Genomic DNA, 15,734 nt, shown 5'->3' with positions numbered 1-15,734 from the left:
TATTGTGGGCATATGTGAGGATGATCTGTAATGGGGGCTTCCTCCACTCTGGGGCTCCCATGAGTGTGAAGAGGCCCAGGAAACAACCCACAGCCATTCAACATTCCGTAAAAGCTGTCTCTTTGTCAAGAACACTTGGAGTTAAATGGATCCCGCTGGCATCTTCTGTGGCTTAGAGCCCATTGGTTCGAGTCTCAGCAGAGACAGCACTGCCTTTTGCTATATTGAGTCGATATTTTGAGTGCCCTTAAAGAGAGTAAAGCTGAAACCTGTTATGTAGAGCACTTCAAAACAGCCCCAAGTATAGTTTTAGATACAATACAGAACAGTAATTATTATAGTAAAAAGGAACTAAGCAGTAACAGAACACCTTCCTGCTGTACAGTCATCCAATTATAAGGTAGTTTAGGGTAATATATGGTTCAAAAGAGAGTCCCTGTTCCACTGCCGATCTCAGCACCAGGGACCCTATCCCCCGGGGCCCGGCCTAAACATTTTATTTTTGGGGTGGGGTGGTGGGCCACGCAGCCTCCCTCCCCAGGGTGATCACAGCCCCAGCAACCCCATCCCTGAGGCCCAGCCTTAACATTTGATTTTTTTGTTTTTAGGAGAGGGGTGCCGCATGGCCCCCTCGAGAGGTGGAACTTGGCCCCATAGACCTCCTCTCCCTGGGCCCGGCAATGTCATCTGGGTGCTTCTCGGAGCACCCAGTCAAAATGGTTGGGGACCGAAAGGGGAGGATGAAGGCCCCGTGGTCCCGGTTGGCTCCTCGCCTCCTGTGGGAGCCAGAATTGCTGTCACAGAGAGGGAGCTGCTAAAGATGCAGAGCAATTGTTTCTTCTGTTTCCCTGCCTGCATGTCTACAGGCCGGAAAAAAGGGGAAACCTCCGCTTCCAGCAAGCCTGAACTATTTGCTCTGACTTGGCAGGAGCTGTCAAAGCTTCTGCCAAGTCAGAGCAAACAGCTATGTTCCCGAGGTGGGCACTCTGGGACATAGCAGGTTCCGGCCCTGTGGGCCATCACTGGCTCCTCAAGGGGGGCCACGTGCCGCCCCTCCAACATGAACTATCCCTGGGGAGTTGATGGTTCCCGGGGCTCCGGGTGGGGGGGCAGGGCAGCCGACTAGCATTCAAAATTCCAATGCCCCCGGGGCCTAGCTCACCCACGCTTGTTATTTTTAAATTTTCAACAGATTTGCAGATCCGCCACATCTCCCACTGATTTTTTTTTAATGCTTTATTGCTCTGGTGTACCTACCCTGGCCCCTTTTCTTTTTGTTAATCATTCTTTTCTGGGACTTGACTGAAGCCATGTCCCAAGATAGCATTCAACACTTCCTGGCTGAAGAGTTGACAGCCAGTCAGATCTCAGTATGAGATCGGTAGGATTTGCAGAGCCTTCGAAACCCTAAAAATACAAATGTGTTTTTTCTTTAATTACTCAAAAACTACTGAATGGATTTACACTAAATAACAAAAAGGTCCCTTTTCTGGACCAAGAGCTACCTTTCTGCCCCAAATTTGGTGTAATTCCGTCCAGTGGTTTGGGAGCTAGTCCTGTTCAAAATCCCTTTGGAAAGAAGGAAAAAAAAATTATATATATACATATATATATATATATATATACACATACATACGTACATACATTACTCACACTTCCTCGTGCAACCCCTTCCCGGACCCATGGTACGGTGGCACACAGAAATATCGTCCAAAGCCAGCTCCTGTGTTAAAATTCACAAGAAAGGTTTATTTAGTAAGCACCCACATAGGTACTAATAAAGTGCAAAAAAAAAAATGAACAAATAAACAACCAACGCATTTTGGCTCAGCACCTTCTACTGGTCCTCTCCTACTATCATGGCGGACATCGTTGTAATACCTACATAGTCCTTTTGCTATTTCCATAGCCCCCAGAGCACTAGAACAATAACCATTATTTTTCACAGAGAATCACAATCAATTTCAACAGCATAATAGTAAGTTCCAATCATCTCAGCAAGAATGCATCTGTCATTCTGCACAAAATAAAGGGGTGTGAAGATCACAACTCACCCCATTCATGATACAATACATAATTCTTTATGCTTAATTTTGACCCCCACACGTCATCACCTTGATCCAGTCCTTTGACGATTATATCCTTCCACCATCTTTCAACATGTTTTCTGGCGACAAGACACCCAAGTTAGTTGATCAAAAATGATTTCCACAGTTTGACAATAGTACCATATTATTCCAAGTTCAACTTAAAATAAAACATTCAAATACAATGTAACTCCCTTTTGATACATTGTCTATCCAGATTGTTCTATCAACATGTTCCTTATACACACCCACATATAGGCCCTCATTACAACATTGGTGGTAAAAGCCGATTACCGCCGTGCAGAAGACCGCCAACACACCGCCGTGGAATTCCGCCACAGCAATTACGACCCACTGCTCGGAATCTGCCAAAATTGAGACACCCACAGAAGTCCGCCACATCAAAGGTCAGTGATAAACTGGCGAAAACAAAACCTCCACCATCATGCCAACAGAAATACGCCCACACTATCACGACCCACGAATCCACGCGGCGGTCTTTCAACCGAGGTATTCCATTGGCGGTACACACCGCCACGCTCAAAATACACACACATTTACAAAACACTACCACATTGGACAAATCGAAATACACACACCTGATACACATACACACACCACTCCCACACACCCAATACAATATAAAACACACACCCACCTCACCGACAAACTCCTACGACAACAATTGAGAACGAAGCACAGAGAGAGACACTACAAACTACTACCAAGCATCCACAGGCACACAATACCATCACCCACATAACTTCCACGCACTTCACACAACACACCACTAAATATCACCCCACTTATCACTACACACACCACCCCACACATCACCCACACCACCCCATGGCAAGGCAAAGACACCCAAGGCTCTCTGATGAGAAGCTCAGGGTCATGGTGGAGGAAATCATCCGGGTACAGCCACAGCTATTCGGATCACAGGTGCACCACACCTCTATAGCTAGGAAGATGGAACTATGGCAAAGAATAGTGGACAGGGTCAACGCAGTGGGACAGCACCCAAGAAATAGGGATGACATCAGGAAGAGGTGGAACGACCTACAGGGGAAGGTGCGTTCTGTTGTCTCAAGACTCCACCTTGCGGTTCAGCCGACTGGCGGCAGACCCCCACCTCCTCCCCCACAACTAACAACATGGGAGGAGCAAGTCTTGGCGATTCTGCATCCTGAGGGCCTCGCAGGAGTAGATGGAGGAATGGACTCTGGTAAGTCAAATCTTAACTATTACATCCCCCACCCTACCTGCATGCTATCACATACCCCCACCCTCGCCCTCACCCCCATCACTCAAACTCCTCACAAATGTCCCATTATCACAAACCACACATCCCAACACCCAGCCCTGCAAGCAACACCAAAGCATGGACACCCATCACCAATGCATGGCCACTGCACATACCCATACAACCCCCTAAACAACCATCACACAAGGTCCCACACAGGAATCAAAGCACTGGGGTACACGGTCACCCACCCATTGCACACCATGGCACACACAGATGCAATAAACATCCTTTTATACCCCTGCAGGACCCCTACCCAACGTCACGGGACAGGAGGGTCCACACATGTCCACACCACCAACAGAAGAGGCCCACAGTGATGACAGCAGCTCTGTCCAACTGGATCTAGATGACCAGCCAGGCCCATCTGGGACCTCGAGACAGTCGATTCCCCACACACTGGCACAGGCCACCACAGAGCTTCCCCCCTCTGGAAACACCAGCACAGCACCCACCCAGCGGGTCCATACCTCTGTCCCCAGGACACATCAATCAGCAGTGTGTCCACCACTACAGGGAACCCAGGCTAACCCACCACCCCAAAAACAACAGGGACCCGGGGGCAGTGGCAGTGGGCACACGGTCCAGGGGACAGAGGCCCAGGAACACAGGGGAACTGGGAGGGCTGCTGTGCGACAGGGGGAGGACAGGCCCAGGGAACCCACTCTCCACGAGGCCCTCTCCAACATCATGGGAGCCTACCATGATTCCCAGGAGACGATGGCAATGGTACTGGCCAAGTTTCAGGAGACCCAGCGGCTGCAGGAGGAACAGTATTTGGGCTTCAGGGAGGAACTCAGATCCATCAACTCAACCCTGGGCACCATCGCAGGGGTGCTGAAGGAAGTCCTCAACACCAGGAGGGACACTGTGGCTCAACAAGGGGCCCCTGACACTAGCCAGGACGATGGATTGCCCACCACCTCCGCCGGCGCTAGTGGACAGGAGGCACCGCCACAGGACCACCACACCAGCACCCCACCCCCTGCAGAGGGAGAACCAATCAATTATATCAATCATACACATTTATAAAGCGCGCTACTCACCCGTGAGGGTCTCAAGGCGCTAGGGGGGATGGGGTTACTGCTGCTTGAAGAGCCAGGTCTTGACCACCCCACAAACGGTCCCTGAGATCAAGGACAAAGACAGAGAATGATGCCAAGACCCCCGCCAAGAAATGAGACCGCCCTGATTGTCATCCTTTTGTCCCACCTTGTCACCCTGTCCATCCTTAAACTGCCCCAGCTCCACTTCCTATGCCCCTTTGGACAATGCACCTGTGAGACTAATAGACTGGACTCTGCCATGGACACTCCTCCACCATCACCCCTCAACATTTTACAACCCCCTCCACTATTTAGCACTTAAATAAACACCCTTAAAGCACAAAACAAACTGGAGTCTGTCTCTGATTTCGAATTAGTGTATTAGCAATTACAGTGTCAAAATGCTCTTTCAATTGTAATGTCAACATACCTATGTCACACAGCTCTAGTCCATGAGGAAACAAAGCAGATGTCGCACAGTGGACCCACATCTGTTGAATCGTAAGGGAAAGTGACAACTCAGTGAACAAAACACTGGGTGAAAACGACAGACAGTAGAGAGGTAGTAGTGTTAAAGTACATGTAGTAGGCAGGTTTGTATTCTTACCTGTGTCTCACTGGAAGTATTGCAGGACCATCGAGTTCCTGTTGTCGATGTCCTCTTCTTCTGCTTCCTCGTCTTCACTGTCCACCGGCTCCACAGCTGCCACAACACCTCAATCTGGACCATCCTCCTGCAGAAAAGGCACCTGTCGTCGCAAAGCTAAGTTGTGAAGCATACAGCAGGCCACGATGATCTGGCATACCTTCTTTGGTGAGTAGAATAGGGAACCACCTGTCATATGGAGGCACCGGAACCTGGCCTTCAGGAGGCCGAAGGTCAGCTCTATAATCCTCCTACTTCGCCCATGGGCCTCATTGTAGCGTTCCTCTGCCCTTGTCCTGGGATTCCTCACTGGGGTTAGTAGCCATGACAGTTTGGGGTAACCATAGTCACCTGCAAATATGGAGGGACAACTGTTAGCACACACTAACCTGTAGGGATATCCCCAGACCCAGACAACCATTCCCACTGACTTGATTCCAGGTACTCACCTAATAGCCAAACATGGTGCCTCTGGAGTTGACCCATCACATAAGGGATGCTGCTATTCCTCAGGATGTAAGCGTCATGCACTGAGCCAGGGAATTTGGCATTAACATGGGAGATGTACTGGTCGGCCAAACACACCATCTGCACATTCATCGAATGATAACTCTTCCGGTTTCTGTACACCTGTTCACTCCTGCGGGGGGGTACCAAAGCCACATGTGTCCCATCAATGGCACTTATGATGTTGGGGATATGTCCCAGGGCACAGAAATCACCTTTCACTGTAGGCAAATCCTCCACCTGCGGGAAAACGATGTAGCTCTGCATGTGTTTCAGCAGGGCAGACAACACTGGACAACACGTTGGAAAACATAGGCTGGGACATCCCTGATGCTATGGTCACTGTTTGAAATGACCCACTTGCAAGGAAATGGAGCACTGACAGCACCTGCACTAGAGGGGGGGATTCCTGTGGGATGGCAGATAGCTGACATCAAGTCTGGCTCCAACTGGGCACACAGTTCCAGGATTGTGGCACGATCAAGACTGTAGGTGATGATCACATGTCTTTCCTCCATTGTCGACAGGTCCACCAGCGGTCTGTACACAGGAGGATGCCGCCATCTCCTCACATGTCCCAGCGGACGGTGCCTATGAAGGACAACAGCGAACACAGAGTCAACCAACTCGGAGGTACGTACACACAGTTTACACAGAACACGATTTAATAATCTGAAATTTGCATGTATGAGTGTTGAGGCAAAGCCTAGGTATGTGTGACACAGTTACAAATTAAGCCATGTGGGCCCCTGAAATGGAGGCTGCCTGACCTGTAAAGTGGGACAATGGGATGTGAGGTACCTGCGCTGGCGTTGTACACCGTCGCAGTAGGCGGTCGAAGACCACAGCGCAATTCTGCATTGGTTAACATTGGACCCTATGGGTCCTAGGAGCCAATGCCAATGTACGCCGGCGGTGACGGTACGCACCGCCGCAGACGTGACCGCCATTTTCTATCTGTTCAATCACTCGATACCTGATCTTCGACAGGAGAGGACCTACACTGCAAGTGCTGCTGTGACCTCAGTCTGGAAGAGACAATGGCTCGTGTGTCTGGGGAAAGGGCCCCTGCCTTCACATCGGAGTTGGAGTTGGAGAAACTCGTGGATGGGGTCCTCCCCCAGTACACGCTACTCTACGGTCCTTCAGACAAACAGGTTAGTACACTGGGAGCATGCTGTATTGGCTATGCCTGTGTGGAGTGGGGTGGGGTGGATGAAAGATGGGGGGGAGATTGAGGCGTGAAGAATGTTTGGCGTGCCATCGCCAAGGACGTCCGCACCCTGGGGGTCTATCACAGACGGAGCACCCACTGCCGTAAGAGATGGGAGGACATTCACCGCTGGAGCAAGAAGATGGCGGAGGCCCAGCTGGGGATGGCCTCCCAACGTGGGAGGGGTGCCCGTCGCACCATGACCCCCCTGATGTTCAGGATCCTGGCGGTGGCGTACCTGGAGTTGGAAGGGTGCTTGAGGGCATAACAGCAGCACCAAGGGGGTGAGTACACTCCCATTCAGCTGACTCAGCGCGCAGTGGAGGTGTCTGGGTGGGGGAGGTGGGCTGTGGGTTTTCCTAGGCCAGGCCGAGTGTGCTAGTTAGGTCCCCTTCTTCTGGCAGACCCTGTGGCACCCCACCCCACCTGTGTACAGTGCCAACTACACCTAGTCAGGCTCCTGTGACATCCATGTGTGCAGATGTCGGCCCTAGCCTTGTAGGCCATGTCCCAGGGATTAAACAGTCGGCCCTAAGTGCGCGGCGTAGTGCAGGGGGCTTCTGTGTCTGTCGTGTCCGCCAACAGTAGCGGTAATGCATGCACTCAACATGTCTTTCTTCTGTCCCCCCCCCCACTTTTTGTGGTCTCCCTGTTCTTGTGTGCACTAGCATCATCAGGTGGAGGAGCAGTGGCACCAGAGCAGGAGGGAGCTGCATCCCACATGGCTCTGGAGTGCGAGAGCTACGGACTCGGAATTCACCAGTGGGACGGCGGGCGAGGGGAGCTCCACGGTGGGGACCGGAGCTGAGACCAGTGATACGGACTCGTCCTCTGATGGGAGCTCCCTTGTGGTGATGGCCACATCTGTGCCCCCCGCATCTACAGGTACAGCCGCCACTCCCCTACCAGCAGCGCCCTCCTAGCAGCCCCTCAGCCTTTGCCCCGTGCCCGCTCACCAAGGAGGGTGGGCATCACCTTTGCCCCAGGCACCTCAGGCCCTGCCCCAGTCACCCCTGCTGCCCTCAGTGAGGAGGCCATTGACCCCCTCAGATCCCTCACTGTTGGGCAGTCTACCATTTTGAATGCCATCCAGGGTGTAGAGAGGCAGTTGCAACAAACAAATGCATTCCTGGAGGGCATTCATTCTGGTCAGGCAGCAATTCAGCAAGCTTTTCAGACTCTGGCCTCAGCACTGATGGCAGCTATTGTCCCTGTCTCTAGCCTCCCCCTCCAACTACCTCCACCCAGACCCACACCCCTGTACCTCAGCCTACCCCAAGCACACCATCAGACCAGCATGCACACACGTCAACACACAAGGGAAGCTCTGGCAAACATAAGCACCACCCATCCCACAGGCACTCATGCAAGCATCACACACATGCAGACACACCAACATCCACTGCCTCCACTGTGTCCCCATCCTCCTCGTCTCCCTCCTCCCTCCCAGTCTCGTCTCCACTCAGACCTGCATGCACTACATCTACAGCCACTACTTCCATCACCAGCACACACACCACAACACCCCGCTCACGTGCAGTCACCAACCCCACTACCATTCACACGTCCCCTGTGTCCTCTCCCAGTGTGTCTGTGATGCACCCTCCCAAGATACACAAACGCAGGCACCCACCCAACAGCCATCCACCTCACAACAGCCTCCAGCGCATGCACCTTCACCCAAAGTCACCAAACGAACACCTCCTACAACCACAACGTCTTCCTCCACTCCCAAACCCCCTCCAGCTACCCGTCCCAGTGTTCCCAAGAAACGTTTCCTGTCCACCCTTGACCTCTTTCCCTCACCTCCCCCACCCCGTCAGTCTCCTAGGGCCTGACTCTCCAGGTCCCAACCTAGCACCTCAGCCACAACATCTCCGGGACCAGTGGTGCCAGTAGTCACCGGATTCAGGAGTGCACCAGGCAGCAGGGCAGCCAGGGTGGCAAGGAGCCACAGCACGGACAGTCCCCCCACCTGTCAAGCATCAAAAGTTGTCCAGTGCCCGGGGTAGAGGGGGAAGACTCCAGCCACCAAAGCCGCTCCCAGGGGTACAGGTGGGAGTGTGGATTCAGCTGCGACACCTTCCAAGGTGGGGAAGGGGCACAAGAAACTCAGCAAGTCTGGGAAGAGCAGCACGGCGGAGAAGACCGCCATCATCCCCGCTGCCCAGGAGGCCACCACCATCATCCCCACTGCCCAGGAGGCCACCGCTGCCCAGGAGGCCACCGCCATCATCCCGCTGGGCCAGACAGGGCCACCAGCCCCGCAGGGCCAGACAGGACCACCAGCAACAGCCCCGCAGGGCCAGACAGGACCGCCAGCACCAGCCCCGCAGGGCCAGAAAGGACCGCCAGCACCAGCCCCGCAGGGCCAGAAAGGACCACCAGCACCAGCCCCGCAGGGCCAGAAAGGACCACCAGCAGTTGAGTCGCTGGGCCAGACAGGACCGCCAGCAGCTGAGTCGCTGCCAAGGACCCCGCCGCAACAAGCACCGCTGAACAGGACACCGCCGCCACAGGCACCGCTGAACAGGACACCGCTGTCACAAGCACCGCTGGCCCATGAGCGCCAAGGGCACTGACGCTACTGTGTCCGCCACGAGCAGGATGAAGCACTCTGGGCACAAAGCCCCCTCCAGAACCAGTGGAAATTGACATCCACTACCTCAGTCCTTGGCAGGATGAAGCACTCTGGGCACAAAGCCCCCTCCAGAACCAGTGGAGATTTACATCCTCTACCTCTGTCCCTGGCAGGATGAAGCACTCTGGGAACAAAGCCCCCTCCAGAACTGGTGGAGAAAGGCATCCACTACCTCTGTCCTTGGCAGGATGAAGCACTCTGGGCACAAAGCCCCCTCCAGAACCAGTGGAGACTGTTATCCACTTGAGAGACTGTGGCTTTACACTCCCCAGGACTGAACAGTGGGCAAACCACCCACTGTAGAGACTTGAGAGACTGTGGCTTTGCACTCCCCAGGATTGAACAGTGGGCAACCCACACATTGTAGAGACTTGTGAGACTGTGCCTTTGCACTCCCCAGGATTGAACAGTGGACAACCCACCCACTGCAGAGACTTGAGAGACTGTGGCTTTGCACTCCCCAGGATTGAACAGTGGGCAAACCACCCACTGTAGAGACTTGAGAGACTGTGGCTTTGCACTCCCCAGGATTGAAGAGTGGGCAAACCACCCACTGTAGAGACTTGAGAGACTGTGGATTTGCACTCCCCAGGATTGAACAGTGGGCAAACCACCCACTGAAGAGACTTGAGAGACTGTGGCTTTGCACTCCCCAGGATTGAACAGTGGGCATGTGGCCCCCTCGTGGATTTGGCGTCGTGCACTCAACCGGCTGAGGTGCCCCCCCCTTTCCCTTCCCCCTGAGGTGCCTGTTTTATTGCTATCTGATGCCCCTGCAGTGTTCTCTCCGTCATGTTTGGGTATTGGGTGTGGGCCTCGCCCATGCCGTGTGGGCCCAGTGTTCCACAGACCTCAATGGTGCAATACCTGGACTACTATTCTTGGTGTATATATTTGTTAATAGTGTATATATATTTCTGCGTACTGGATTTTAATATATTACAATGGTTACACTCATTTCCTTTTGTCTTTGCATTCTTCCAGGGGGTGTAACTGTAATGTATCATGCTGTGTTAGTGTGTGTGTTGTAGTGGGTGAGGGTGGGGGTGTTGCGTGTGTGTGTGTGTCCCTGTTTTTTCCCTCCCCCTCCCCTGTGTCGTAGGTGCAGTACTCACTGTGGTCTTCGCCACCGGTGTTCGTGCTCCTGGTAGAGGAGCAAGAAGATAAGGGCAGGGAAAATGTGCAGCTCTGGTTCCATGGCGTCCTGGTTCCTCGTGGGGTGTGTAGAGGTGAGCGTTTTCCCTTCAAAGTCCTGTTTCTGGCGTGTTTTTGTTCGCGGTGAATCCGCCCCGGAAAAGGTGGCGGATTGGTAGGTTGTGATACTGTGGGTGGTACATTGTCCTCCGCCTGTCTGTTGGCGGTGACCGCCATGCTGTTTGTTTGTACCGCAGTGGCGGTCGGAGTGTTAAAGTGGCTGTCTATGTTGGCGGTTTCCACCTTGGTCGTGATTCCATTTATTTCCCCGCAGGCCTGTTGGCGGTCTTACCGCCGCTTTAACACCGTCCACCAGGGTTGTAATGACCACCAAAGTGTCAAACTCAAGATAAAGTGACATGTGCAGGTGCAAAATACTCCTATAGCTACTTCTTAATTACAATGAGAATCAAACCCAAAATAAAGTGATGTGTAAGTACAAATTACACAAGTTCCTGCTACTCATTTATATATATGTCATAGCCAATTCATTCCTAAATATGTGAGTTAGCAAGAACATGGGATATGATAGTGCAAACAACAATGCATCCTCCCAACAGGATCACCCACTGGGTTAAATTGATATGGCTCTTAGTTACGAGAAAGTGACTCATGCAAGTGCAAATTACACATATGGCTACTTTTAAGATATGAAGATCTGTAGCCAATCCATCCTTCAAAAAGAGGGACCAACAATGAAGTGACATATGTTAATACTCATGATGCATTAGGGGGGCACCACATAATCCAATATTCCAAATGATCCGTCCCCTCTCTTTAATATAGGGAAGTGTCTTGTGCTCATGCAAACACATATGTAGTTGTTAGCCAGATGATTCTCATGTACTGGTGCAAAAGTATTGCTCATGTGTACCTATTCACAGGATAATCCGTCCCATGTACATAATATCATATTCAATCCATAAAGTGTCAGGTGCAGGTGCAAAAAGTGCCAACACAGGGTACTTGGTGGCTCAACCGATTAATATGAAAGGGATCCTAATTGTCATAATTCAAATGTATATGTTCTAAAGTGGCTGATGCATATTCTAAGTAAACAAGAACATACACTAAAGTGTGCAATACAGTGGATCAAAGTTCAATTTACAAATTGTTTGCACACGTACTGCCTTTCTGCTCCGGCCCGGCTCCTTAAGGGCCTTAACCACAGGCTTATCAAGGCCTTTGCTACCCTACCTTTTTACGTGTTCAATAATTGGATCCACCATACCTGACGATACTTGGATACTACCCCCACATCTTTGCTCTACACTACAAGATCTCTACCTACCGCTTAGGGCCCACCTGCCTTACCGTTGGGATCTTTCGTGCTCTGCTTCATTGGCCGGACAGCCCAGCCTTGATGAAGTCACCTGAGTGACGAAACACGTGTTGGCTGTATTTTGATGAAAGATCAACCCTGAGGCCAACTGTGCCTACTAATAAAGACACTTTCCACAAACAGTTTCGGGATCATCACGTTAGTATCATCTCCAACTACAACTAAACCTCCAGGGATATATATCCTTGCTACATTATTGGACTATTTATCTCTGTGTGCTGTGGTCACATTGTCTGCAATCATGGAATCTGTTCAGCACTGATATGAAAGAGTTAGAGTGTATGTACTGCTAAATTTTTTATAGGAAGTCACCCAAGGACCCACAAATCAGCCCTTGAGTGTCTTAGTATGTATCAATGAAGCCTTTGTGTTCTACTTGTGTGGCACAAGCTATACGCTAACACTTACTAAATAGGGGGCCTAATATACTAATGAATGAAGTAGAGATTATATTATGCAAGGGCATTATTAGGCAATATCGTTACATAACTGATGATGACTATCACAATCAAAGTCACTTGCAGGTCAGCTAAATGGTTGAGTATACCCTGAGTAATGTTAGGTTGCACATATCACAGACTTTCCTCAGACAGAAGACACTCAGCAACAAATGGCTGGAGTAACTGTGTGTACCCATGCAAAAGTATGATCATCCAAATCAATATATGAAGGTGTTGTGACCAAATCATAAATGTAATTCTCGGGCCTCCCATATACTATTGACAAGAGTAGGAACTTATGTATCGGGGATACCTCATACATTTTCACACACACCCTCCCACTACTGTCATTAAGTGAAACATTATATGTTGCATTTACCACAGAGCCATGTCTGCATTTTGGATGGGTTACTGACCACTGAACTTAATTTTATGAGTGTTATGAAATGTGTACATTTCTTTTTGCCTTCTGGGACATTGTCATGTCTAAGCCTTGGATTTCACATGCAGTCACCCATAAAGGAGATCATTATATGCACAGTAAGTTGTTTTTTTGTATGAATCCAAGTAAGACATATGCTACATTCACAGTGTGCTATATTGATACAGAGGGAGTTTGAGTGTTCTCTACGCACGATGCCTTTCACAGTTATAAAAGTGAATGTAAGCAGCTAATGTAGGTCAACATGGAGACAATGCACAATGCCAGAGAGGAGAACGGCACTGTGAACAAATATGGGCTTACACATTACCTTGTGAGGCATGTTGATATGGCTGTACCCACAGTCATGGCCATCCTTCCCAATGTAAACATCGTTGCCAACTTTACCATGTTGACATGTTCTTGTGAGGATGCTTGGTTACAGCATGAGGAAATTATAATCTGCCTGCACTCGACATGCAGTGAATAAACCTGTCTTTCCCTTTAACACAATCCTAGTTAGTACCTATGCATTTAAGGAGCACTGGTAAGAACTCATGTTGTACGATTGAGATAGTAGTGGAGTACTGACACAAATCTTCGACAATAGGTTAAGAAAAACTCACAATTTCTGCCTTGTCATATGGTTTGTGATCATCTAAAATATACGAAATGAGAAAATGGTTACATTTAGCCACATAACACACTAAGTAGAGTTGTTAGGAGCACTGTTAATAAATAATTATTAGATTAATAATGTCTCACTATATTACATACATTTCACAGCAATATATATATATATATATATATATATATTTATTTTTTTCAGCCTCTGCACTCCTTCAAACAAAGATCACAAAGCGAATTTATGGATCTAGTCAAAGCAAGCAGGCCTCCCAGCTGCCCTTCCGGTCCTTGTCCACCACACATCTTCAAGAACATTCTTTTATCTACCTCTGCTGCCCCACCAGTAAGAGGAATCATCAATAATTCTTTAAGTACAGGAATCGTTCCTGAATACCGTAAAAAGGCATACATATGCCCATTATTAAAGAAAACAAACCTGGACCCGCATGACCCCAAAAACTAGAGACCGATTCCAAATGGGCCTCTCCTTGGTAAACTGATAGAAAGCGCAGCTTTCACCCATATGTTACAATTTATTGAAGATAACTCCATACTTTCAGACTACCAAACTGGATTCTTTCCAGGAAGAGGCACTGAATCTGCCCTCATCTCCATCTGGGATGATTTAAAAACACAATAGACAACAATGGAGTTGCTACAATACTTCTCCTGGACCTCTCAGCTGCCTCTGACACAGCTGACGATGAAACACTAGTACAAAGACTCTACGAAGCCGGCACAGAGGGGACTTCTCTCAACTAGATCACATCCTACCGTCAAAACATAAATGCTATCCAAACTCCCCCTTTCTCATTCAAACCCCCACTTCACAAAAGCAGGAGTCCCTGAAGGCTCTATAATCTGACCCATGCTTTTCAACATCCACATGTCATTGCCAGCAGTGATCAAGGAATTTCAACTCACATGCTACAACTATGCAGATGGCACACAAATACTCCTTAAAATGGAAGGCCCCAAAGACAGTGGAAACTCACAAATCTTCAGTTGCCTCATAGCCGTTGATCAGTGGATGACATGGAGCCATCTCAACCCGAATGCTTCCAAAACAGAAATACTCACATGTGGCAATTGGAAAAATTATGACAGACTTGACTGATGACTTAAGACCACCCCCTAATGTATCTAAGGAAGTTAGAAATCTTGGAACTATCATGAACTCCAAGTCAACAATTAATGGTAAGAGTGGACAAATTAGCAAGATCAAGCTTCATCATCATTAAAACTCTGCAACACATCTTCCCCACCTTGGATTTCCACACAAGGTGTAGGTTAATATTTCTCTTGTACTATCTAAACTGGATTATGCCATTGCCTCTACCATGGATCATCTCAATCTACTATGAAAAAAACTACAACACATTCAGAACTCAGCTGCCAGACTACTCCTATATGTTAAGCCACAAGCCCACATCTCCCGTGCCTTGAGAGCCCTACATTGGTTACCGGTTGCCAGAAGATCCACCTTCAAGCTGCTTTGTATCACCCACAATGCAATACATGGAAAAGGACCACTTTTCATTAGGAATAAAATCACAAAATACACTAAAAAAAGTAAGCTCCATTCTAGATTGGGACCCAGCCTCAAAACACTACCATAAAAGAAAAAGACAATAGGTGGTACATCTTTGTGTGATCAAGCAGCCAAACTATGGAATTCATAACCCCCAAATATAAGATCCACGGATAACTATCTTATCTTCAGAAGACTACTCAAGAGTTGGGTCTTTCCTACATAACTACCATACTCAAACAGCAATTGACTGCATATCCCTGTATAAGTAAACAGTTATAATTTCATTATATGTATATATCTAGATATGTGTATTTCCTTGTACAAATAGGTATAACTATTTTATCTTGAAATATATACATACACTTTAAGCCTGTTTTAACAAATGTATAGTTTATCTCTGGTTAAATATATATATATGTGTGTAGATGTATGTATGAGTGTGTGTGTGTGTATATATATATATATATATATGTGTGTGTGTGTGTGTGTGTGTGTGTGTATTATTCAACGCTTAAAATGTTCATAGGTCATTGTATAATGTCTATATAAGTTGTTTGATTAGTTGCTGAAGAGTCTCCATTTTTATTTTATCTATTGCAATAGGTAAATATTATCTTAAATATTTATTTACCAGCATTTCACTATTGGATTACTGAGGAAAGATAACGTAGGGTTATAAAAGTACACAAATAAATTAACTTTAAATACTGCAATTCTTAAAAGTCTGTGT

The sequence above is a fragment of the Pleurodeles waltl genome, chromosome 12, assembly GCF_031143425.1.
Source record: "Pleurodeles waltl isolate 20211129_DDA chromosome 12, aPleWal1.hap1.20221129, whole genome shotgun sequence".
NCBI lineage: Eukaryota > Metazoa > Chordata > Amphibia > Caudata > Salamandridae > Pleurodeles > Pleurodeles waltl.
Note: the sequence above shows the minus strand (reverse complement) of the source record.